The 24975-nt window shown below is 33.9% G+C and overlaps 1 pseudogene; it reads left to right on the top strand.

Annotated features, from left to right (window-relative positions):
* The first annotated feature begins 12696 nt into the window (after nt 1–12696).
* LOC145800828 (uncharacterized) lies at nt 12697–20178 on the top strand (annotated as a pseudogene).
* Nucleotides 20179–24975: the final 4797 nt, after the last annotated feature.

Here is a 24975-nt window from a genome sequence, read left to right as displayed (position 1 = left end):
TCATAAGTGATGAACAATTATTGTTTGAAGGACAATTTCAAATATTAAAAATTTAATAGGACTTGACGGTCTAAAAAATCTTAATTAAAATTTAATAAAATATAAATTCATAAATTAAAACTTATTTGTAAATATCCATAAAATTATTAGAGAAGTGATTTGCGGTGAAAATTCAACTATATAGTGTGCCTTATATTTGAAATAAATTTCAACTGTACAATAGTTTTATAACATGAATCTTAACTATACAATAATTGTTTTGAATAGATATTTTGATTGTTTAAAATTGCACTTTATTTATTATTGACTTAATTTTCATTGGGGTTTTTCAACTCGTGCTTTACATAACATCATAGGCCACCCGACTCTAAAATTTAAGGCCCAGGCCCATTAGCTTTGACAAGTAAATGGGCCGGGCTTGGGCCGACCTATGTAATATTTCCAAGGCCTTAGGCCTTACCTATGAGCTTAAAAGTATGGGCTTTGAGAGGGCCTCGCCCATATGGACTTTTTTTAAAAAATTAAATTCAAAATAAATTAAAAAAATTTAGAAATTTATAATACAAAATTTTAAAGTGCATTATAATAATTAGAATTGAATATTAAATTATGAAAAATAAAAAAAAACTTATATATTATATATATCAAAATACATAATTATAAGGGAAATTTTTTTTAAGGTCCTTAATATTTAGATTTTATAAGATAAATGACATACAATATTTTCATAATATTTAAAGTTCCTGAACATTTTCACAGAAAAAATTTGCCTTAGAGAAATTTCAATTTTCATTGAGAAATTTCAAAATTTCTCTGTGATCATATCAAAGAAATTTTAAAATTTATCTGTGAAATCAATAAAATTTCTTTGAGTTGGGGCCAAAATTTCTTTGAGTCGGGCGAAATTTTTCTAAGTTGAATTTTCTCAGTAAAAATATTTAGCGATCTTAGCTAATAAAAAAAATATTTTGAACCTCTCCTACTACACAAAATTAGAGCGGGATGTTTCACTAATTTTTTCTAATTACAACGATTACGATTATATTATTAGATTGTATGCATCTTTAATATCGTGAAAATATAATTATTAGTTTATAATTGGCATACTACTTATTTGGTTTGTCAATTTTAATCTTACTATTTTATTTAAAATGTATGTGTACATATTAAAAAAAAAAAAAAAATTAGTATATATGTGCTTAATATGGGCCTTTGACATGGGCTTATGGGCTGGGTTCGGGTCGATCCTTGAAACGCTCATTGAGCTGGGCCATTGCCCTTTCCCCAAGCTCAAGTCTAGCACATCCTCAGGCCTAGGCTAAGTCAGACATGGGTTGGCCCACCACGGGCTTAGTAGACTGGATTGTTCACTCAAAGTTTGTGAGCTTATCAAAAGCTCACTCTAATATCAGTTGGATTCATTAGATCTCTCTGTGTACTTGGTCTATTAAAAAAATAAATGTCATATGATAATGGAAATCGCATAATTTTATCATATTTTTTTTAAAAAATATTATCTTATTATTATTTTTTTATTTATAAAAAACAATTTTATAAAATTGTGAACTTAGAATTATGAGATCAGTATTTAGCGACTATTCATTACTATTGCAAAAACATTGTTGCGAAAACGTTATACAGCTGCAAATACTTTTAGCAAGGGAAAAAATAAGTACTTTTTATGACTATTTCTGCCTCAAAACGTAACTTATATTTTATTTTATTTTATTATTATAATTTTTTTTGGACAATAGAGAGATCCACATGACTTGTTCAAACATGTTGGTTTTTATGGCTGATGCTTTTATGGTGTCCACATATGCATGATTGGTCTACAAGTCAACATCAAAATAAGAAAAAAATTGATGAAAGCATTTAATATTATTTTATTACAATCAGTGGGAGATGTAACAAAAATATATATATATTTTTTATTTTTTGATTGATATGAAATAAGGTAGGAATCATTGTATAGTTCTCTCAAATATTTTTGTTTAATAACTAAGGTTTTATTGGTCAATAAGTTAAAAAAATTAAAAAATCACTATAAATTGTCACACAATTTTCTTTACTTTTCTATATATCTTTTGATAAAAAATTAAAAGATTAACAAAAATCACAAACAAGCCTTAAATTTGTGATGTACAGTGATGAATGAGTGCTTGTATACATTTATTTGTTTGGCTAAGCAGATGAAATATAAAAATACATCTCATCCCTCAGGTCAACTCTTTAATCAATTTTATTAAATTAATATTTTTTTGTGCTAATTTTGTAGAAATTTTTTTATGCAAATTTTGAAATAAAATTTTATCCCATTGTTGATTTCTATGACATTATTTTAGGTGAGACTTTGGTTCCACTGTCAAAACATGCCATGTGGCAGGAAATATACATATGCTTTTCTTTTCTTTTCTTTACATCTATTATCTATATCCTTTTATGTGGATTATGGTAGTTTTTCTTTTGTTGATACAAAATTAAGGCCTAGTTTGGGAAGATTAAATAAGTGTATTTTTTGATTTTTTATGAAATATAGGTTGGATTTGGGTTGGGTTTGAAGTGATGTGTTAGAGAGGTGATGTGACTTAAATAAGATGATGTGACTTAAATAGGATAGTGACTTTTTGACTTTTTGTCTTCCTACAATCTTGCCAAACTTGGCCTAAGTTCTTCGGAGACCTTTTGCATTACACCCTATTTACCACCACTAAATCCAAATAATGCCTCTGGAAGATTCTTGGAAACAATTCTTGGAATTCTTGCCATTAGGATTGGCCAAACATCTAATCAATCCGTCAAACCCGACTTAATTTGAGTTCAAATGGAAGGTTTTCGGAATATTTTGGTTCATCTATTTGGTAAGGTTTTTCCTCTTTGTTTATTTGTAATTATTTGAAATTCACCTAAGGGTGATTTGTGAGACCATTAGTGTCTCATTTGTAATCGTTTCGAACTTATTTGGTTGATAGTAGAATTGGATTTCGATCCTGTGGACGTACCTCACATTGAGGGAACCACGTAAAAATTCTTGTGTTGCTTTTAATTTAATTTTTCTGCATTAGTTTTTATTCCTATTGATTTACTTGTGGCGAATCACATATTTTCCCTAACAACTGGTATCAGAGCATACGGTTTATTTGGGTTTAATTATTTGTGTAAATCAATAGAGGGGAATGTGAGTCGTATGTCTAGCTCCAATGGAAGCAATTGGGTAACTTGAAAAACTAAAATGGAGGACCTATTATTTTGTAAAGATTTGTATGGACCCATTGAGGGTGATAGTGGCAAACCCGAGAGTATGAAAGATGATGAATGGAATAGGCTTAATCGAAAAGCCGTTGGTGTTATCCGTCAATGGATTGATGACAGTGTGTTTCATCATGTTGCTACTGAAACTTCAGCACATGATTTATGAAAAAAATCAGAGGGCCTTTATGATAGGAAATCAGCCACAAATAAAGCTTTTTTGTTTCGTAAGTTGGTTAATTTAAAATATAAAGAGGGCAGCCCTATTCCAGAACATCTGAATGAAATAAAGAGTATTGTTAACCAACTTGCTTCTATGAAAATTGTTTTTGATGATGAGTTGCAGGCTTTGATGCTACTTAGTTCTTTGCCCGAAAGTTGGGAGACTTTGGTTGTGACGGTTAGTAATTCGGCACCCGATGGAGTTGTCACAATGGGCCAAGTCACTAGTAGCTTGTTGAATGAAGAAACCAGAAGAAAATTAGCGGGTTCCTCTCATTCAGAAGCATTTGTTGTGAGAGGCTGAAGCAAAACAAGGGGGAGGAGTAAGACTCCTCATGGTCGTGATCAAAGTCGTGACAAATCAAAAGATGGTTCTTTTTCAAAGAAAGACATTGAGTGCTATTATTACCATGAGAAAGGGCACATGAAGCGGGAATGCCGAAAGCTCAAGAACAATGAGAAAAGGCGTGACAAAAGTGTGGATAAGAAGCAAAAAGACACAACGGCAGTTACTACCGATGATCTCATGGTCGTTTGTGAAGATGATTGTATCAATTTTGTGGGCCAAGAGAGCAATTGGGTGATTGATTCCGGTGCTTCTTTTCATGTGACTTCTCGAGTTGATTTCTTCACTACCTACATCAAAGGAGATTATGGTTCTGTTCGAATGGGTAATGAAGGTTTGTCTAAGATTATTGGCATGGGTGATATTTGCTTGGAAACAAATTTGGGCTGCAAGTTGTTGCTTAAAGATGTGAGGCATGTTTCCGACATTCGCCTCAATTTGATCTCTACTGGGAAACTAGATGATGAAGGCTTCAACAACAAATTTGGTAATGGAATATGGAAGCTCACAAAGGGTTCTTTGGTAGTGGCTAAGTGTAAGAAGACCCATACACTTTATTCGATGCAAAGAAAAATTTGTAAAGGTGTTGTCAATGCACTTGAAGATGATACTTCAACTGAATTGTGGCACAAGCGGCTTGGCTATATGAGTGAAAAGGGGCTACAAGTTTTGTTCAAGAAAGAGCTTCTACCCGGTTTAAAAGGTACACATCTTAAAGCTGGTGTTCATTGTTTGGCGGGTAAACAACATAGAGTTTCTTTTAATAAAAATGTCGCTTCTAGAAAAGAAAATGTGTTGGAGTTGATTCATTCGGATGTTTGTGGTCCTTTAAAAGTTAGAACACATAGTGGTGCACTTTATTTTGTCACTTTCATTGATGATTATTCAAGGAAAGTTTGGGCTTTTCTACTAAAAACTAAAGATCAAGTTTTAGAAGTATTTAAACATTTTCAGGCCATGGTTGAAAGAGAAACATGACAGAAATTGAAGTGCATCCGATCAGATAATGGTGGTGAATACATTGGGCCATCTGATGAGTATTGTCGCAGCCAAGGTATTCGGCACCAAAAGACAGTTAAGAAGACTCCTCAACAAAATGGCCGAGAGGATGAACCACACCATTGAGGAAAGAACAAGGTGTTTGCTTTCACAAGTTAAATTGCCAAGATCCTTTTGGGGTAAGGCATTGAAGACAGCGGTTGACGTGATCAATTTGTCTCCTTCCTATCCTTTGAATGGTGATGTTCCAGAAAGAGTTTGGACCGGTAAAGATGTATCTTATGAGCACTTGAGAGTGTTTGGTTGCCGAGCTTTTGTTCACATTCCAAAAGATGGGAGGTCCAAGCTTGATAGCAAGTCAAGACAATGTATTTTTCTTGGCTATGGGCGTGATGAATTTGGGTATAGATTATGGGATCCGGTCGACAAGAAAGTCCTTTGAAGCCGTGATGTTGTGTTTCTTGAAGACCAAACAATTGAAGACTTTGGCAAAGGTGATCAACCGGAGCCAAAAACTAGTGATCTCATTGACATGGATCCATCTCCTTCATCTTCAATTGATGATGAAAATGGGGGGAGATGTGCAGCCACCTATTGAAGATGTAGAGGATGATGCTAATCCTAATGAAGTTGAGCCAGAAATTGAGGAAGAGCATCCAACTCAAGAACCGTCACCACAACTTGAGTTGAGGAAATCTACAAGGGACCGACAACCTTCAAGAAAGTATCCTCCCAATGAATTTGTATTGATTTCAGATCAAGGGGAGCCTGAAAGCTACCAAGAAGTAATTGAGCATGCAAAGAAAAATGATTGGAAAAAGGCCATGGAAGAGGAGATGAATTCCTTAGTTGAAAATCACACTTATGACTTAGTGAAGTTGCCTAAGGAGAGGAAAATTCTAAAAAATAAGTGGGTTTTCAAATTGAAGAATGATAAGAAGAATCTGAGGTACAAAGCATGTCTTGTTGTGAAAGGCTTTGGGCAAAAGAAAGGCATTAACTTTGACGATATTTTTTCGCCGGTTATAAAGATGTCTTCTATTCGGGTTGTACTTGGCATGGCTGCAAGTATGAACCTTGAAGTTGAGCAACTTGATGTGAAGACCGCATTTCTTCATGGTGATCTTGAAGAATAAATTTACATGGAGCAAAAGGAAGGCTTTGTGGAAAAAGGGAAAGAGAAATTTGTTTGCAGATTGAAGAAAAGTTTGTATGGCCTCAAGTAAGCCCCGCGACAATGGTACAAAAAATTTGACTCTTTCATGATGAATAATGGTTTTTCTAAAACCACTTCGGACCATTGTATGTTTGTGAAAAATTTTCCGGATGGTAAATTTATTATTCTTTTGCTTTATGTTGATGACATGTTAATTGTGGGTCAAGATTCTACCATGATAAACAGGTTGAAATTGGAGTTGAGCAAGTCTTTTGCTATGAAGGATTTGGGACCGGCAAAGCAAATTCTTGGTATGAAAATTGTTCGTGATCGCAAAGAGGGACTGATTTGGTTATCTCAAGAAAGCTACATTGAGAAAGTTCTTGAGAGGTTCAATATAGATAAAGCGAAGCCGGTTGGTTGTCCACTTGCGGGTCACTTCAAGCTTAGTTCGAATCAATATCTTACAAGTGAGAAAGACAAGGAAGAGATGCTGAAAGTTCCTTATGCTTCAGCAGTTGGTTCTTTGATGTACGCCATGGTTTGTACAAGGCTGGATATTGCTCACGCCGTTGGTGTGGTGAGTCGTTTTCTCTCTAATCCGGGTAAAGAACATTGGGCAGCGGTAAAATGGATTCTAAGGTATCTTCGAGGGACTTTGAAGGTGTGTTTGTGTTTTGGGGATGGTAAGCCGATGCTTGATGGGTTCACGGATTCTGACATGGCCAGTGATATTGATTCTAGGAAATCTACTTCGGGGTATTTGATGACTTTTTCAGGGGGAGCTGTGGCATGGCAATCTAAATTACAAAAATGTGTTGCTCTCTCAACTACCGAAGCTGAATTTATTGCCATTATAGAAGCTTGCAAAGAAGAGTTATGGTTGAAGAAATTTTTGCAAGAGTTGGGTTTAAAGCAAGAAAAGTATGTGCTTTATTGTGATAGTCAAAGTGCTATTCACTTGAGTAAAAATTCTACTTTTCATTCGAGATCGAAACACATTGATGTGCGATACCATTGGATTCGTGATGTGTTAGATTCAAAATTGTTGCAACTCGAAAAGGTTCACACAGATGATAATATATCGGATATGTTGACTAAGACTTTGTCGAGGGACAAACATTTAAAATGTCGAACTTTGGCGGGTATGGTTGACGTCTCCACCTAAGTTGGTAGGGGGAGAATTGTTGGGTATACCTCTTTATTGGAGTGTGGGACCCAATTGGTTTTGGTAAAAGAGTTTTAATTTGATTTGGTTTAGGTAGAATATATTTTTATATATTATATTTAATTTGTGGAGATCCAATCCAATTTGGAAACAACTAAGGTTTGATAAAAAACCCTAGATTCAATATATTATTTGTATTGTTTTTCAAGAGAAAAACGACAGCAGCATATACTTGTCTTGGTGAGATAGTGCTTCGGGTAGATTGCTTTGGTGAAGCAGCAGCACATTGATTTGGGTGCATCTTTGTTTGGGTGCTTTGGTGAAGTTGATTTGGGTTGTTATTTTGGGTATTCTACAATTTTGTTTCGGAAGATTTTGGTTAATCTATTTGGTGAGGTCTTTCCTCTTTGTTTATTTGTAATTATTTGGAATTCACCTAAGGGTGGTTTGTGAGACCATTAGTGTCTCATTTGTAATCGTTTCGAACTTATTTGGTTGATAGTGGAATCGGATTTCGATCCCGTGGACGTACCTCACATTGAGGGAACCACGTAAAAATTCTTATGTTGCTTTTGATTTAATTTTTTCACATTAATTTTTATTCCCATTAATTAATTTACTTGTGAGAAATCATATATTTTACCTAACAGGTTTTAATGTAACAGATAAGTAGTTACAGGTCTGACAATTTTAAAGGTTTTGATTGGGTACCAGATATACCATTCCATATGCAGAATCCAGCTCCATAGCATGATTTAGATTTTCAATTAAAATATTAACATATTTGCATATTATACTTATTTGTTAAAATATTCAATATGAGTTTCTTAAAACAAAAAAAGAAGAAAGAAAGCAAAACAGGCCCAAACATAGCTCAAGAACTGTGAATGAGGTCAAGGAAAGCCCAAACTAAAATGGAAAACGATAGAGAAAATGATCCAACCCAACAACCTTCACGGATTTATCCTTGTGGGCTTCATGTCCATTTTAAACAAGCATTGCATTTAATATGTGATACCAACATCCCCACTTTGGTGCAGGCATAGGCATGAACCCGACTTTCTATATGATATAAGAAGCACAGTGATGTGGGATTGTAGTATACCACCATACTCTGCAGCTGATGTCCACCACGGTTTACTCTTACGACACTAATCCGATGGTAGCCACCTGAAATCGGTGAACACAAAGGCGAGTAGGGGATCGATGATGGCCCTTGCAGACATCGAAAAGTTACATGGAAATTTTGTACATTTGCTATTTGTTACATAAATTTTAAGGGCATGGCCCCCAAGGATATCTCTTTGAACATATCATTATATTTCCTTTTGGTATGCTCATTATGATTCCATTTGGTGTTTTTTCCCCTTTCAAGTGAATTGATATATTAACAGTAAACATAGAATTCCACGAAACAAATTTGTGTTGTGCACAAAAGTATTGAAAGAGATGTTAACACTTTGCATAAAAGTGTTGTATAAACCATGCACACTTTAGTACTTTCAAGAGCAATAATTGAACTTTGTTTTGCCATAACTTTTTAAAGACTAAACTTTGCAAAATGAAGGACGATTTTTTTTGAAAATTCTTGATCACATAAATTAAAAATAAAAATAAAAAAACAATTTGCTGAAGATTTTTACTTTGATTTGATTATAGATAAGTTCTACTACATAAAAAAGTGAGAAAATAGAAAGGATATCTAGGTGGTGTTTCAAAATAGGTGGTTTCTCAATACTCCTGGTCATGAAGCATATCCTGGTGGTGTTTCAAAATGGTAATTATTGGTCTAAACTATGAGATTCACTACTTTTGTGTTAGAGTTATAGGAGATAATTGATGATGTGTTTAACCTGTAAATAGAAAGGAGCAATGCTCCAGGAGCACTGAATTTCCCTAAAAAGTGTATCAAATTCAACTTAAGATGTCTAACTTTAATTAATGAATAGAATAATTGTAATTGATTTTTATGTTTAATGTAAATCTATGTGATTTGTTTTTGATCAACGAAGAAAAAGTACTCATGCATGTACTGTTACCATCATTTGATAGAACTTTGTTATTAAATTTGAATGCATATAATGTGACCCTCTATAAATATAATTTTAGGTTTGAAACTGTCTAAAAGTATTGTCTGTCATAACTAGCCTAACAACTAGTTTATGAGTTTATCTCATTGAGCTTAAACTCAAAAAGAACTTCTATTTTATTTATTTATTTTATTTATCAACCTCAAAAAGAACTTCTTAAATAAAAGTGTAATTTACTGTATTAGTACTAGTCTATTTTGTACATTATTTCAATCAATGTAGGATACCAACAAATTGGTTCTTTGAAAATTGATCTAAAAATTTAATTACTATGATTGTTATCAAATTGTGAATTGAATTGTAAAATATTTTATTAAAATAGTGAATCATGAATTAGCATAATATATAATTTTATGTGTATATATATAAATGCACACATAGTGTTTATAATAAAATAAATACTAGTATAACTAAAATATATTTATATGTATATATATATATATATATATAACAAAGTATATTAATATAATTAATTAATCTCTTTTTTATTTTATGAAAGTGACCCGTATCTTACGCATGCATAATTGAATCACTGTGAATAGTCATGAATCTTAATTGAATATCATTCAATTCAGTAAATTTAGGATTCAGTGGTGCTTTGAGAAGTTAGTAAAAAGTTGACTTTTTGACTTTTTTTGTAGTTTTTTTAGCAAAAAATTGGGTTATTTTGAGTAAAAAAGCTGCATTTTTTGACTAAAAAAACTAAAAAGTCAAAAAATTGGCTTTTTACCAATCTTCCTAAAGTGCCCCATCTAAATTGAATTGTATTGATTAAAATTTCTATTAGCCATGATTATAGTAAACTCCAACTCAATGTGAGATATAATATAACATAATATGGTTATACATTACTTGAACAAGTTGGCTCTTTTGCATTGTGCTATATGACTCTAGTTAAAATAATAATGGTCGATTGCATTGATTTCTCTTAAGATTTGTAAAAGAAAAAAAAAAAAAAATTCTTATAAATTTGTCATAACTACATTGATTATATTTTTTTAAAATTAAAAAAATCATAACTAATACAGATGGTGTGAAAACATATAAATAAATAAAGTAAAATATATATTTCAATATAAAGAAATGATAATGCTATTTTTTTCCATCTATATGAATAAAATTTCTTATGAAGGGATTAACGTTATATGAATTATTTATATCAAATTTGTAAATATATATATATATATATATATTAAATTTCAGGAAAGGTAATTTACCCAAATAATAAATGCCAAGCCGAATTCTGAATCTAAATTAACAACCTATGTAGATGTCATTTAGGTCGATGTTAAAACCAAGGCACTGCCGAAGTGATGCCAAGGGACCAAGTCCACCGCTTTAGGACAAATTAAGGTATTGTTAAAGAAATATTCACGCATTAGACTAGGCCTAAGCTAAGGATATTAGTTGGATTTGTTTAAACACATGCTGTCCTGTGCTAACCTCCTTGATCATAACGTGTTAAAAAAAAATTCAAATAATAATAATAATAATAAATAAATCAAAACAATGTATAGAATTTGAAATGAGTGGATTAGATTTATTTTGAGGGTGTTTCATCTTCAATTAAGTTAATTTAAATCTATATTATTTAATTAAATTCTAAATACTTTTATGATGTTATTGTTTGAGATATAATTTGGTAGGTATAACCTACCATGTTGTGTGCCTACTCAACAATAGTAGGACAAATGACATGATCAATTTATTTGAAACAAGAGACAAAATCGTCATGTGTAAACCAACTATTAGAAAGGCAAACAATACATAAGATTTACTAGATAAAATGGTGTTATACAAGTTAATGATACGATAAGTGCTACGTCAAGAAGTAAGAAAATTATGTAAAATTTATTAGTTTGTACATTAGGTTAATTCTACAAATGGTTCCCAAAGTATATGTTTTGTTAAACTTCAGTCCTTAATCTTTTAATTATATCACTTGATCACCACATATGTGATCAGTACCACTATAGTCCCTAAGGTCAATACCGTTCAAAATTAGTAATGAGAGAATGAGTTCTTTTTGAAATTCTACATAAAATCTCAACAAAATAAAGATAAATAAATAGACGTAATCTCAAAATATGCATTTTGTAGCATTTTTTTGGTTCTTAAAATGTGTGTATTTTTCATTTTACTCTCCAAAATATGTACTTTATTATATTTTCATCTTCAATCTTTTAATTTTATTTATTTATTTATTTTTTCTGAAATTTTGAAAATATTCCTCCTATTATTGATTTTGAATGGCACTAATGCTAGAGACTAAATTATGCTACATTACATATTTTATAAATCGAAGTGGAATAACCAAAAATATGAAGTAAAGTGTAACATAATATATAATTTGGGGACTATTTGTATTATTAATCTTTTTTTTTATTTTTTTATTTTTATAGACAAATTACACTGGTACTCCTTACATTTTATCATTCGTGTCATTTTGATTTCTATATTTTTAATTAACTCAATTTTGACTTTTAATTTAGATTTTGTGTCAAATTAGTCCAACTGAAAAAGTCTTTAGGGTTTTTGTCAAAAATTATCACGGAGTTGGTTAAGGTTAACTTATTAAGTTGGCAAGAGGCTATTTTAGCCAATTAGCTAAAAAGTTACTAAATTAGCCAAAAAGCCAACAACCCATACCAAAAAGTCAAAGATTCTCTTTTTTCTCTACTTTTTGCACATCTTTTTCGTAATTAGCCAAAAAGTCATCTCAAACATACAAGTTTTTTTTACCTACCTTTTTAGCCAAACAGCCAAAAAGTTACTAAATTAGCCTGTTCCCAAACGAGGCCAAGTTTATAATTTTACCCTTAAAAGTACAACATATACCACTCATGTGCGTATTTTCCATAAAAGTCAACATTTGTAATTAATTAGACCAAATTGAGTCAAAATCATAAGTTCATAGTCAAAATTGAGCCAATTATATTTTTTCCTTTTGGCCTTCATGTCTCAAGTTTTTCCCACTTTACACCTAATGTTAATTTATGTTAAAAATTATACAAAAAATGACACATTAATAGTCACTTAACATAAAAATATTTTATTGTATATAACTCGCATATTTGACATAAATTTAAATTCTAATATAACAATATATTTTTTTTATCTTACGTGATAATTATTGTGACATTTTCTGTGTAATTTTGAATAGAAATTAACTTTAGAAGTAAAGTGAAAAAAATTAGAACCATAAAGGACCAAAGTGACAAAAAAAAAAAAAAATTAAAGGCCAAACTAAAAAAGTAACCAAATATAAAAAGGTGAAAGTGTAATTTCCCTAGGTTCTTTGAATTGGTACACGCCACTAATGCGCATAATATATGCCGCCCTCATGGCCTGTGCATATAAAATGCAAGCCTGCCGGCACCACCTCTCAAAATCATCACTCAATTTTTTTTTGCTTTTGTTTTTGTTTTGCAAGAATTTTTTAGGGGGTGTCAAAAAAAGAAAATAGATGGAAGGACAACAGAGTACACATGGTGGGATCTCATGGGCTGATCAATGGGACTACAACAACCCAGACCCTGTTTATAGAAACAACAAGAAGGGTGGTGGTTCTGCAATTGACAAAACCAAAGCAGTGGCTTCAAATGGTGTCAAGAAAGTTAAGGAAGGTGCCACTTCTGGCTTTCGTTGGATCAAAATCAAGTGCCAAAAGACCAATCAAAATCACTAAAACACCACATATATATATATATATATCTCATTTTTTAGGTTATGTTTAAATTTTGAATTTGTAGAGTGAATCTTTTCTCTTTCTATTTCTTTTTTATTCACAAATTTCTCTGCAAATTCAAGATCCAAACACATTTTTTCTTTTTCTTTTTCTTTTTCTTTTTCTTTTCCTTGATGACGTTATCCTAGAATTTCTTATTGATTTGTACGGATTTGAGTAGCTAGTTAAACACCATGATTGTTTTGTACATTCTATATTTTGCTGGATTTGAAGTGCTTCTGGTGACTCTTTTTTGTGATATCTTTTGGTGCTTAGAGATGTGACATTGACTTGTGTGTTATCCCAACCCAGAATAAGGAGAGCTTTGATGTACAGAGTGTTTTTATTATTGCCTTTTTTTTTTTTGTATTCTCTGCATATTTGACCGCTTCACCAGAAATTTCTTTTATCCTTACCTTCCTCTAGTTTGGTAGTTTTTACTGTCTGTTTAGGGTTGAGCCTTGGATTTAACGGAAAAAACTATTTATAGACGCTTTACGTATAATTTTTATTTTTATTTTTTTCCTTTGAAACAATTGAAAACCAATTAGACAGGAGGGGACAAATATTGGAAAATGCTAAAAGTTGCTTTTAATTTTGCAAGAGCCCACGAAGGAAAGACTGTATTACTATGGTTATAAATTATGTTCAAAATAGAGCATAAAATAAAACACAATTGGCTCTATCAAGACAATAAAGGACATCCACGGTACTCTGCTTTTGGCATGATTGCAAACTATAAAAGCATAATTAGAGGTTCAAATTCTATCTTTTAAGGGTTGTTTAAGTGGACGGATTATAATATAATATTCAGATTATTAATTCATGGGCTTACATTCCATTGTTTGATTGTAATTTTTATTATTTGAATTAAATTTTAACGGTTATTCTATCCAACAAAATTGACAATTTTTTTTAATCTTACCACTAACGATGCGACATAAACATATAATTAAAATTATATATGTTCATATCTATTGCAAAGAGCAAAATTCTTTGTTTCACTAATTCAGCTAGATAACTAATCCTATACTAATCTCATCAATGGTTAATCTCTTCATTATTAATATCTTCCAATTTGTGAAATGGGGCAGGGCCGGCCCATATTTAGGCAGATTAAGCAATGGCTTGAGGCCCCTTCTTTTTGACAAGGCCTCAAATTTTTAGGAACCATAATAATGGCCTAATTTGAAAAACCCAAAAAGTGCTATTATTTGTGTTATTATTTTGAAAGGCCTCTTTCAAAAACCAATTAAGGCCCATCTCTATCTATCCAGTAAAAAGTAAGAAGTAAAAAAAAAGCCTCTGGCATTTTTTCTTTTTTTGAACCAAAAAAGAGAACGTTCTGTGATGATATCATAGCATCCGTGTGGGTTCTGACTTCGGGGTAATAAATTACCAATAAAATTTAAATAAATTTAAAAGAAGAAACCTACCACCGAGACATTGGCGGCAAGATTTTTGTTCCAATCAGAACCCAATCTTTGATATTTGAGATTAGATAAGACATTTGGCTTAGTGATTGTGCAACATCACTTTTGATTGTGAGTTTAAATCTTATGAAGTAAATTTTTTAATTTATTTATTTATTTATCATATAAGTATTGTCACTAATTTTTTTTATGGATACGTAAATATCATTTTAATTTAATAATTATTACTATTATTTTAATGATTTGCAGATATTGCTTTGATTTGTTTGATATTCAAGTTGAACCGCATAACTATACCATAATCCAATAGCCGCTGTAGTTGAAATAACTAATTTCATATCTACAATCTTGTTGTTTACAGTGAATGATAAATTAGGTATTATTGTTAAAAAAAAATGGAAATCAAGCATTTGTTACGGGAAAAATGTATAATTTATAGAAAAAAAAAAGAGAGAGAAAGATTAATGGCTTAGGTGTCTTTTCCGAGTTAAGTTTTTTTTTTTTCTTTTTTTTTTGAAGAAAAAAAAAAAACTGTACGAATAGAATAAAAGAAAAACACGCTGGTTAGCATACTGAATTATATAAAAAATATAAATTCTTTTCTCAATGCATACATTATTGCATTGTCTATATAATATTATTAATTATTTTATGCTAAAAGATTTTTTTCAATGTGAAAATTGAAAAAATTCCTACCTAAGATTTAGTACGTCACAAGAAAAATTAAGTAGATTAACGATATTATAAATTAAAAAAAATTATTAAAAAGCTTGATTATAATAATTTTGCATCTCAAAAAGTGAGAATAAAACTTCAATAAAAAATTACAATTTAAAATATTTTAAAATATAAAAGGCCACAGTTTCAAATTTCACCCAATGCCCATAAAATGGTTGGGCCGCCCCTGATGAACCCCACCAAAAATTTTCATCCACCTATGTATGTTCTCTCCCATTTGATTGTCACCTCTCTCTTTTTTCTCTCTTCACCACACGACTTCTCCGCCTCCCCCTACCTCTCTCTCCAATCCCACCATCGACTACCGCCACCAACCTCATGGCCAACCCTAACACCAGCACCATTCACCACCACATTCCTCCCACCCTCTCTTCTCTCTCTCCACAAATAGACCCAAACCACTTCACTGCCACCTCTTCCTCTCACTAGTCCCTCCTACTGGTTTTCATCCATTGAATCTTTTTTGATTCAACATGTATAAAGGAGTTCAAAGGTGGAGAGGAGGGGTTTGTGCAGGGCGGCTCTAAGATTTAGGGGGTCCAAGACAAATTTCGGAATGAGATCCCTCTTACATTGAAAAAAAAAAAGAGTTTATGGATAAAATTATAAGTTACAACAACTTTTTTATTTATTTGTAGTCACAAAAAATTTACTTGCACATATAATCATTAAAATTATAAACAAAAATTTACTTTTATATATTAAGATAAGAAACAATCATTACAAATACTGAAAAAAAAATAAAAATCTAGTCTTGTTGCTGTTTTTTGGACCCCATGTTCAATTGGACCTGTAGTATTTGAGCCATTTTTTTTTATATCTAAAATACAAAATTATATATGGGGCTTCTATTTTCAGCTCAAATTTGGAGACCCAAGGCGTATGCCTCTCTTACTCGCCATCAGGGTCGGGCCTGGGTTTGTGGGATGTAGTCTATTGAAGAGAGATGATGTAGTATGATTGGATGATTATAAACCATTGAACTCAGTTGATATATAAGTTAAATCTTATAGAATCACATATATGCACCAATCACATTCACATGAAGTGCTTTGTGAGCAATATTAGAGTTGCTTGAAAAACACTACATGGATTTGTCTCATATGCCTATTATCAAAAAAGAAAATCCTAATTTTGTCCTGATAAGAATTTTAAATTCATTGAAAAAAATCATCATTGCAAGCTTCAAATGTTTGTGCATGTAATATAACTTGAGAGAAGAAAGATAAAAATGTTAAAGATTCCATGACTCCGCAATTATTGGGCCTAGGAGATTGTAGATGCCACTCAAGTGTATATATAACCCTTTTGGCCCTTGTAGTTTATATATAATTCTAAACAACTTAATATAAACCACTATTGAAAGACTGTATTTGCGCATAGTACGTGCTACCCTTCTTTTATACAAAATAAAAACCAACACCAACCCTAAAAACTAAGGAAAACCAAAAAAAAAGAGAAAAAAGAATCGTCGTCTCTCTCAATTCTGTCTTCCCTGGGAAAATAATTGTGTTCTTGGGGGGATAAAGAAAGAGAATGGCAGTGAATGATTTCAATAACCCGTGGGGTGATCCGGCGCCCCAGCCAGAGAATGGCAAGCAAGGCTTGTTTGTGAAGAAGAAACTCTCAAAGAGAATGAGCGAAAAATACGAAAAAACAATAGCAGTGGCTTCCACGAGCATGAAGAAAGTTAAGGTAGGGGTTAAGGAAGGAGCCTCGGCTAGTGCTGATTGGATGAAAATCAAGTATCACTCCTTCAAGAACAAATAAGTTGAGAGGATAAAAATTGGACACAAAATGTATATAGATGGACCACTTTTTTAAGAAATGGGTTCCATTAATATATTGTGTTCAATTTTTTTCATATATGTGCATTCTATATTACATTCTGTATTATGGTTTCCGTATTTAGTTTGGTTAAGCTCTCTATCATGATATATCCTTTGTATTGCATGCAAATGACTCTTAATTTCACAAGGGAAGGAACGTATTTTTTCACCTTTCGTTTACTTTTCCATATGTATGTATTTTGAGAATTTTGTTACATTATAGAAATTAAATTTGTATGGTTTGGTAGGCTAATGATATATCAACAGCATGTTTTTAGAGAATGATGTCTTTGTGATCCTAGTCCTTTTTTTCAAATCAAGACACATATAATTACAGATTAAAAATTAAAAAAATATTATTATCGCATCAGTCTAAATAAATTTTAGATACAAAAATTTGAATCACTTTCCTTCATTCATATAATTCTTTTTTATTATATGATGTGGTTACATGGAACTTGGACAAGTAGAAAATTAATTGAATATTGGCGGAAAAGGCCAAATTTTTCTGTATTCTATTTCATGGGAAATTCTATAGTACACTCCATCAAAGAGTGTGTATCATATGTACCAATTATATATTTTTGTGATAAATATTTTATATTTTTTCTGAAAAAGTTACGATAATTTATAATTTAAATAAAGTTATGTATTTTGTGATAATGTTATATATTTTTGTGATAATATTATACATTACAAAAAAAATTACGTAACATTTATCATAAAAATACGTAACATATATCATAAGAATACTTAATAAAAATATATATGAATATGTACCATTACCCCTATTTCATATTTGAAAGTCTAGTCTACTCCACTATTTTCATATAAAGTCAAATTCTTGCCAATCGAATCAACACGGTTATGATCTCTCAATTGAACCAATAAATGGACTTGGAAAATGACTTAGATATTAGTAGCTAAGATTTTTAATCCGAAATAAGGCAGTAGTGGCTGCATTATAATTGCTGAGTGCCAATTTGTCAACTATAGCCTCCTCATGAGAACTTTCAAAAGTTTTTAGCTGTCAATTCTTGTGTCCATGTGAACACAACACATCACTATTTGAATGTGAATTTAAATAAAAATTTTTAAAAAGAAAAAATATATATAAAATATAATTATATTATATATATATGTATATGTATATTTTAATAATAATAATATTGTTATTTTTAAATCTCTACCAAAATTTATAATTTAAGATAAGATGGTGATTGACCTGAGATGGTGGTTGAGGGAATATAAGATTGAGAGGGAAAGTCAAGATTTTGACTTGAGTGGAGTTAAGTCACAAGGTATTTTATTTTTTTTTATTTTAGCAAAATTTTTTTTTGGGGTATGTATTTCACCCCAACAAAATGATTGTCTCATGAGTCTGGTCAAGTAACATTTGAAAGAGATTTCAAAAATCCTAAATGATGTTAAATTTTATCATGTTAAATTAGAGCATTTCTAACGGTTCAGTATTTTTTTCATCAAATTTGAGTAAAAAATGACTCATTTTCTCAATTTGATATCAGTTGCTCCAACGGTGCATCAAAATCCCGTGGGTCAACCGGTCGACCGGTAAGGCTAAATATATATACATATATATATAGTTTTTTTTGACATTTTTGAACTATTTGAACCCACTTATGTGAACTGGGGGAGGGGCGACCGGTTGGTCGACCGGCGGGTCGACTGGTAAGGCAATTAATTTTTTTTTGGTTTCCCTCCATTTCTGTTCCCAATTCTTTTCCTATTTCTTTTTCCCTCTATTACATATATGTCGTTTTGGTTTACCTCTAACAATGATTTGCTTCTAAAATCTCATATAAACACATTATTCATATGCCAGACAACTCCACACAACTGATATGATCATAGCTTAAACAAAACAGAGCATAATGAATACCCTCAAATCCATAATATTGACTTCATTTTCATCTTCTTCTTCTTTCTCCTCCTCCTCTGATGAGTTTGATGATGAATATATGGTCACACTTTTAGGAATTTATGAGCAGAATAATAATAGTATGCTTCAGATTCTTAAGTTAAGTGATAGCTCAAAGAAAATAGATGGTTCTGTTGTAAGCCATAGGTATATACGCAGAGATAGAAGGCAGGGTCATGACAAATTATTTATAGATTATTTTGCTGTAAATCCAGTGTATTCACCTACAATATTTCGGAGACGTTTTTGAATGTGTCGTCCTTTGTATCTGCAAATTTTGAATGCAATCCAAGCACACAATTCATATTTTGTTGAAAAACAAGATGCAGCTCATGTAGTTGGATTATCTCCCCTACAAAAAATGACTTCAGCGATGAGAATATTGTCATATGGTGTCGCAGCAGATACTGTTGATGATTACATACGTATCGGGGAAAGCACTGCAATTCAAAGTTTGCAACAAATTTGTAATTCAGTGATTGAAATCTTTGGAGTAGAATATCTGAGATCTCCGACACCAACTGACATTGCTAGATTACTTGCTATTGGGGAGGTTCGGGGGTTTCCTGGTATCTTGGGAAGTTTAGATTGCATGTATTGGGAGTGGAAAAATTGTCCAAAGGCATGGCAAGGTCAATATGTAGGCCATCAAAAAAAGCCAACCATTATTCTTGAAGCAGTAGCATCTTATGACTTATGGATTTGGTATGCATTTTTTGGAATGCCTGGCTCACACAATGACTTGAATGTGTTGGACCGATCGCCTTTGTTTTCTGATCTTTCGCAAGGTAAAGCTCCCCCTGCTCATTATACTATTAATGGACATAGTTACGATATGGGTTATTACCTTACTGATGGTATATACCTTCAATGGGCAACACTGGTTCAAACAATTTCTTCTCCCCAAGGAGCAAAGAGACAACATTTTGCAATGATGCAAGAGTCTGCCAGGAAAGATGTAGAGCGGGCATTCGGAGTCCTTCAATCTCGATTCGCAATTATAGGTGGTGCTGTACGTTTTTGGGATTGGAAAATGCTTGCCAACATAATGAAGAGTTGCATTATATTACATAATATGATTGCCGAAGATGAGAGGGAGGAGCACCTTGATTTCGATTATGAAATTTCATCAACCAACACACCAGTGCAACTTTTCTCTACTCCTACCAATGACTTCCAATCATTTTTGTCTCGTCATTTAGGTATTAGAGATAAGGATGCATATCATGCCCTCCGTAATGATTTAGTAGAACATATATGGCATCTTCATGGTGAACACTAAATTCACCACATCAATACATGTAATTTTGTTTATAGTTTTGGAATGGAAGGTGTAGATGTCCCCGAACGCCCCGGGAGGGTGAGTCCCGTTCTGTTCATTTGGGGTCACTATAGCTCGGACTCTCAAATTGTCACGGTTCTTAATCTGAACCAAAGAGTCCAAATCCGGCAAATCGTTTTGAGAAACAGATTTTTGAAAAGAAGTGCCAAACATGGACTGCTTTGCCAGATACAGAGTCGCCACCTAAATATTTTATTTTGGGAAATTTAGGAAACCCTGACTCGTTGCTTAAGGCCACGTGTCCGTCATCACCAAAGTTGCCTCGGCTCGGGAACTTGGGTACGATTGGGGAAGGTCACTTCGTGAGCACCCCCGCTCGCCCGATCAAAGATCGGCCTCTACTAACCATGATATCTATTTTTGAAAAACATTGTGTGTTCTTATTCCGGTTATTAGCCTAGATTTACTATGTGATGCACACAGCATACAAGTATAGACTGGATCGCCTGAATTGGAACAAAACATTTCATGTTTGTTTGTTTGAAGATGGTTTGATAGTGTTACCCGCAAGTAGGCCAAGACGTGGATTTGTCACCCTCGGGTGGGCTTAGAAAAACATGATTTTGCCACTATCTAGTGGGCTTAAAACTCACAGTCAATGATTTGTTCCAATCCAAATAACCCAACCTTCACCCACAGGCATTCAGGCAGTTATATGACATAAGCAATTAGCCTCATGGTAAGCATGCTATCATGGCAGTCACTCACACGCATGCAAGGATGCTAAAGCATAAAACTTACCGAGTACTCCAAGCCAAAAAAGAAGCTAATTAGAAATCCATGCATGATCCTAACTATACAGAAATGCCTAATGCAACACATGCAAAAATGCAATTATAGCAGGCTTGGCTATTCTAAACATGGCATATGAAATGCTACAGCTAACATGTATTCAATTTGAAATTGAAAGTACAATGCAGTTAGTATGATGCGCCGAGTCCGGTGCATGCAAGACAGATGAATGAATGCAAACATGCTATCATACTGTATGCTAATTGAAATATGCCCTAATCTAACCATCATAAGCGGATAAATAAAAGGGAGAAAGACGTGGGGTTGGAAGACATACAACACACACACGCACACTTATTACAGTTGTGCCCTCGCGCAGAGGGTCCGAAAGAATAATACAGTCCCGAATGAATATTACAGTCCAAATAATTACAAAATCCTAATTAAATAACAAATTTAACTAAGAAAACTGTAAACTAGCATGCAAGCTAGGGACTGCCTCGACTCTGATGAATGATGTATGTTTGGGCTGCCTTGCGCGAAAATCCACTGGGATGCCCCAATTAGCCTATGTTTTGCAATTATTCTTGGAAAGCGCGCCGAGCTCCGGAAGGTTGCTGATTCTTGATTTGCTGCAACAGAGAGCGAGAGAGGGGCATAGCAATGTATTTTCACAGATGTATGCATGCCTCGATCCTCATGCCACCAATCACGCATCTCGATGCATGATGGCCGAGGAGTCGAATTGTACAACTCAATATAGAATGAATGCACATGAAAACAAAACTAAGACCTAACTCCATCATGGATAATCCGGAGTGTCGGTGATTGGGAATTGAGACACGTTCCGTCACTCGGAGTACGAAACGTACCTCGTTTCCCGTGCTTGGGCTAACTCCTATCCCAAACACAATGCAATATGCATGAGATGCATGAATGCAACTAAGATACAACCTAGCATGCACAATGCTATGAAATGGCATACACGATGCACGAGATAACATGGCATACACGATGCGCTAACATACAACCTAGCATACGCAATGCTATGAAATGAAATGACATATACAATGCACAAGATAACATGGCATACACAATGCGCTAACATACAACCTAGCATACGCAATGCTATGAAATGAAATGACATACACAATGCATAATGGACTTACACCAACATGAGTGGGCCTCAGCCACACTCACATAAGAGGCCATAAGATGAAAATGAGACTCTCGAAGTACGTGCACGCATGTACGCAAACTGAGGACCGACCCTAAGGCACCAAATGCCACTCTAACAAGACATGGCAAGGCATGAAACATGATATGCAAACATGAAAATTTCAGCGCTAAAATATGATCCGAAACAGTCCCGAATCATGGAAACATGGCTCCTGATGCATGAAATGGTCCCGAAATGCAAGATTAAGCACATGAAATGACTTGTAGCTACATCAAGCATGAATTATTTGATCATGACATATGAAGACAGGTTCAAGGCAGCCCCAAAACAAGCATGTTTACAGTTTTAGATGAGGCCAAACAATGAACACAAATGGGGCTAAACTAGCATGCAAAAATGGCCCTAAATGTGAGGTAATGAAGCAAGTCACAGCTGCTGGCCCCAAACAGCTGAGGGCCCTTCAACAATATTTAAGAGGGACCCAAAATATGACCTTTTACAGTTTATGACCGAGCCAAAAACAGTGTGAATACAAGCTCAAAGTGCTATGCAAAACAAGGCCAAAAAGAGAGCTATAATACAAAGTATAAAAAGGATGCCTCAAACAGTGAAATACCCTAAATGAAACATGAAGAGGGGGTCAAAATAAGGCCATTTTCAGTTTGGACCAGAGTCCAAAAACAGAAGCATAAGAGGCTAATAAATCATGCAAAAATGGAGCCAAAGAAGGGATATAAAGGCAAGTGGAATATAGAAGCCTCAAAGAGTGATGAGTCCTTCAACAACATTGAATAAGGGCTCAAAATAAGCCTCTTTACAGTTTATGACATGCCTCAAAACAATTTATACATAGGCCAAAAATACTACACAAGATAATGGCATACAAGTGAGGTAATGAAGCAAGTACAACAAGGAGGCCTCAAAAAATGAGAGGCCCTTTAACAAAAGTGAAAAGGAGCTCAAAATAAGCCTAACACCAGTTAGGGTCGGAGCCCAAAACAGCAAGCAAGTATGGCTTAGAAAGGATGCAAGATATGGACCAAAAAGAGGGAAATAGAGCTTACCCTTGTAGACTAAACTTTGGCACCCTTTTGGCTTGAGATGCAGCACTCCTAGGCCTTGAAGAACAACCTCCAGCTGCTGCAATGGAGGATGGAAGGGTGGGGCTATGGGTTGGTGAAGAAATGAGTGTAGGACTTAAGGGTTTTGAGCTTGGAAGAGAGGGAGAAGAAGGTGTATGTATGCAAAGCTCTTAGGGCAATTTTGTAACCCTCAAACCAGCAGCTGGAGCTGCTGTTATATAGACAAAAGGGGGAAAAAAAAGGGGGGAAAAAATGGAGGGAAATGAATCAAGTTTCCCTCCAAAAGGCCAAACCCTCGGACATAAGGCCTAGAGGAAAACAAAATTCACTTTTAGGACACACTTGGGGAGGGGTTTATGGATGGCTAGCTAAAAAGGTCAAAAAAGTCATTTCACCATCTAGGTGGCCGGCCTGCTAGATTTTCTGGCCGGCCAGCTACTTTCAGGACAAAAAAATGGGCTGCCGAAAATAAAAGTGGCCGGTGGGTGATTGGGAAGTCCAATTATGGCCATTCAAGTGTCCAAATTGAAGCCCCGGAAGTTAGCTTTCCAATGGCACAAACCTTGCATTAAAATTCCTCCTATGGAAAAAGTTATGCCAGTTTCCGTGAAGCCGCGCAGATTCGGTCCCAACCGGAGTGATGCCCTACTTCAATCAACTATATCTCCCTCGTCCGGAATTGGATTTAGGAGATTCTTGAGTGCAAAATGAAGCCCTGGAATTATTATTTCCAACGGTGGTGGCCTTATAGCTTGATTCCAAGTGTGCAAATGAATAGGCCCGATTTGGCGAGGGCTACTCGACTCTTTCTTAACGGTTCATGCCCATTTTCTCCCCCAACTGGATTTCTTCCCTCTTCTCCTCTTTCTTCAACTTCAAACCCCTAAGTAAGGTGTTTTGAAAGATTTTTCAAAGATTTCATCTCTCTTTCATTCATTTCCACTTTGTCCTTGCTCGGTTTACCGAAAAGCACAACATTTGACAACATGCGAGCCTCGGAACATCGTAAAAACTTTATTTCAAAAACGTTTTGAAAGAGAGGGTTTTAAAGTCTAAAATCTTTTGATCAAGATTGTTTCGGTCCAAAAATGGGTATGAAGTTGAGCTTTGACTCTCTTCTTGCCAAAGAAACTGAACCTTTCCCTGCACACCTTTCTCCACCATGTAAACCATCAGTCACGTCCAAGTCTTAAAGGTAGTAAAAAATGGGGTGTCTACAGTTGCCCCTCTTTGACAGAACTCGGAAGTCAAGAAGTGACGGGAGTGAATGTCAAAGCCTAGAGACGACCCATTTTTGACAAGGCCGAAGACTTGGACAAACAAACAAAATATAGATAAATGGTTGTGCCCGCAGGCTGCCTACGTATCCCTTTGCAAGGAATCAAACCAGCGTAGTTCAGGGGCAGGATGCAAAATGATATGCAGAAATATTTTGAAGATTGGACTTATACGCTACGCGAAGCTAGTTTGATGATTGGACTTATACGCTACGCGAAGCCGGTTTGATAATTGGACTTATACGCTACGTGAAGCCGGTTTGATAATTGGAATTATACGTTACGCGAAGCCGGTTTGATAATTGGACTTATACGCTACGCGAAGCCGGTTTGAAAATTGGACTTATACGCTACGCGAAGCCGGTTTGAAATTTGAGGATTCATGCAATGCACTGTAATGTAATAACTGAAATGCAATGTAATAGCTAGGAAATGAAGGCACCTCACAGGGGCAATTGGCAATGAC

This window comes from Camellia sinensis, chromosome 10 (assembly GCF_055761805.1).
Source record: "Camellia sinensis isolate YWXY chromosome 10, ASM5576180v1, whole genome shotgun sequence".
NCBI classification, from domain to species: Eukaryota; Viridiplantae; Streptophyta; class Magnoliopsida; order Ericales; family Theaceae; genus Camellia; species Camellia sinensis.
The sequence above is the reverse complement of the archived record's forward strand: the minus strand, read 5'-3'. Positions and strand labels throughout refer to the sequence as shown.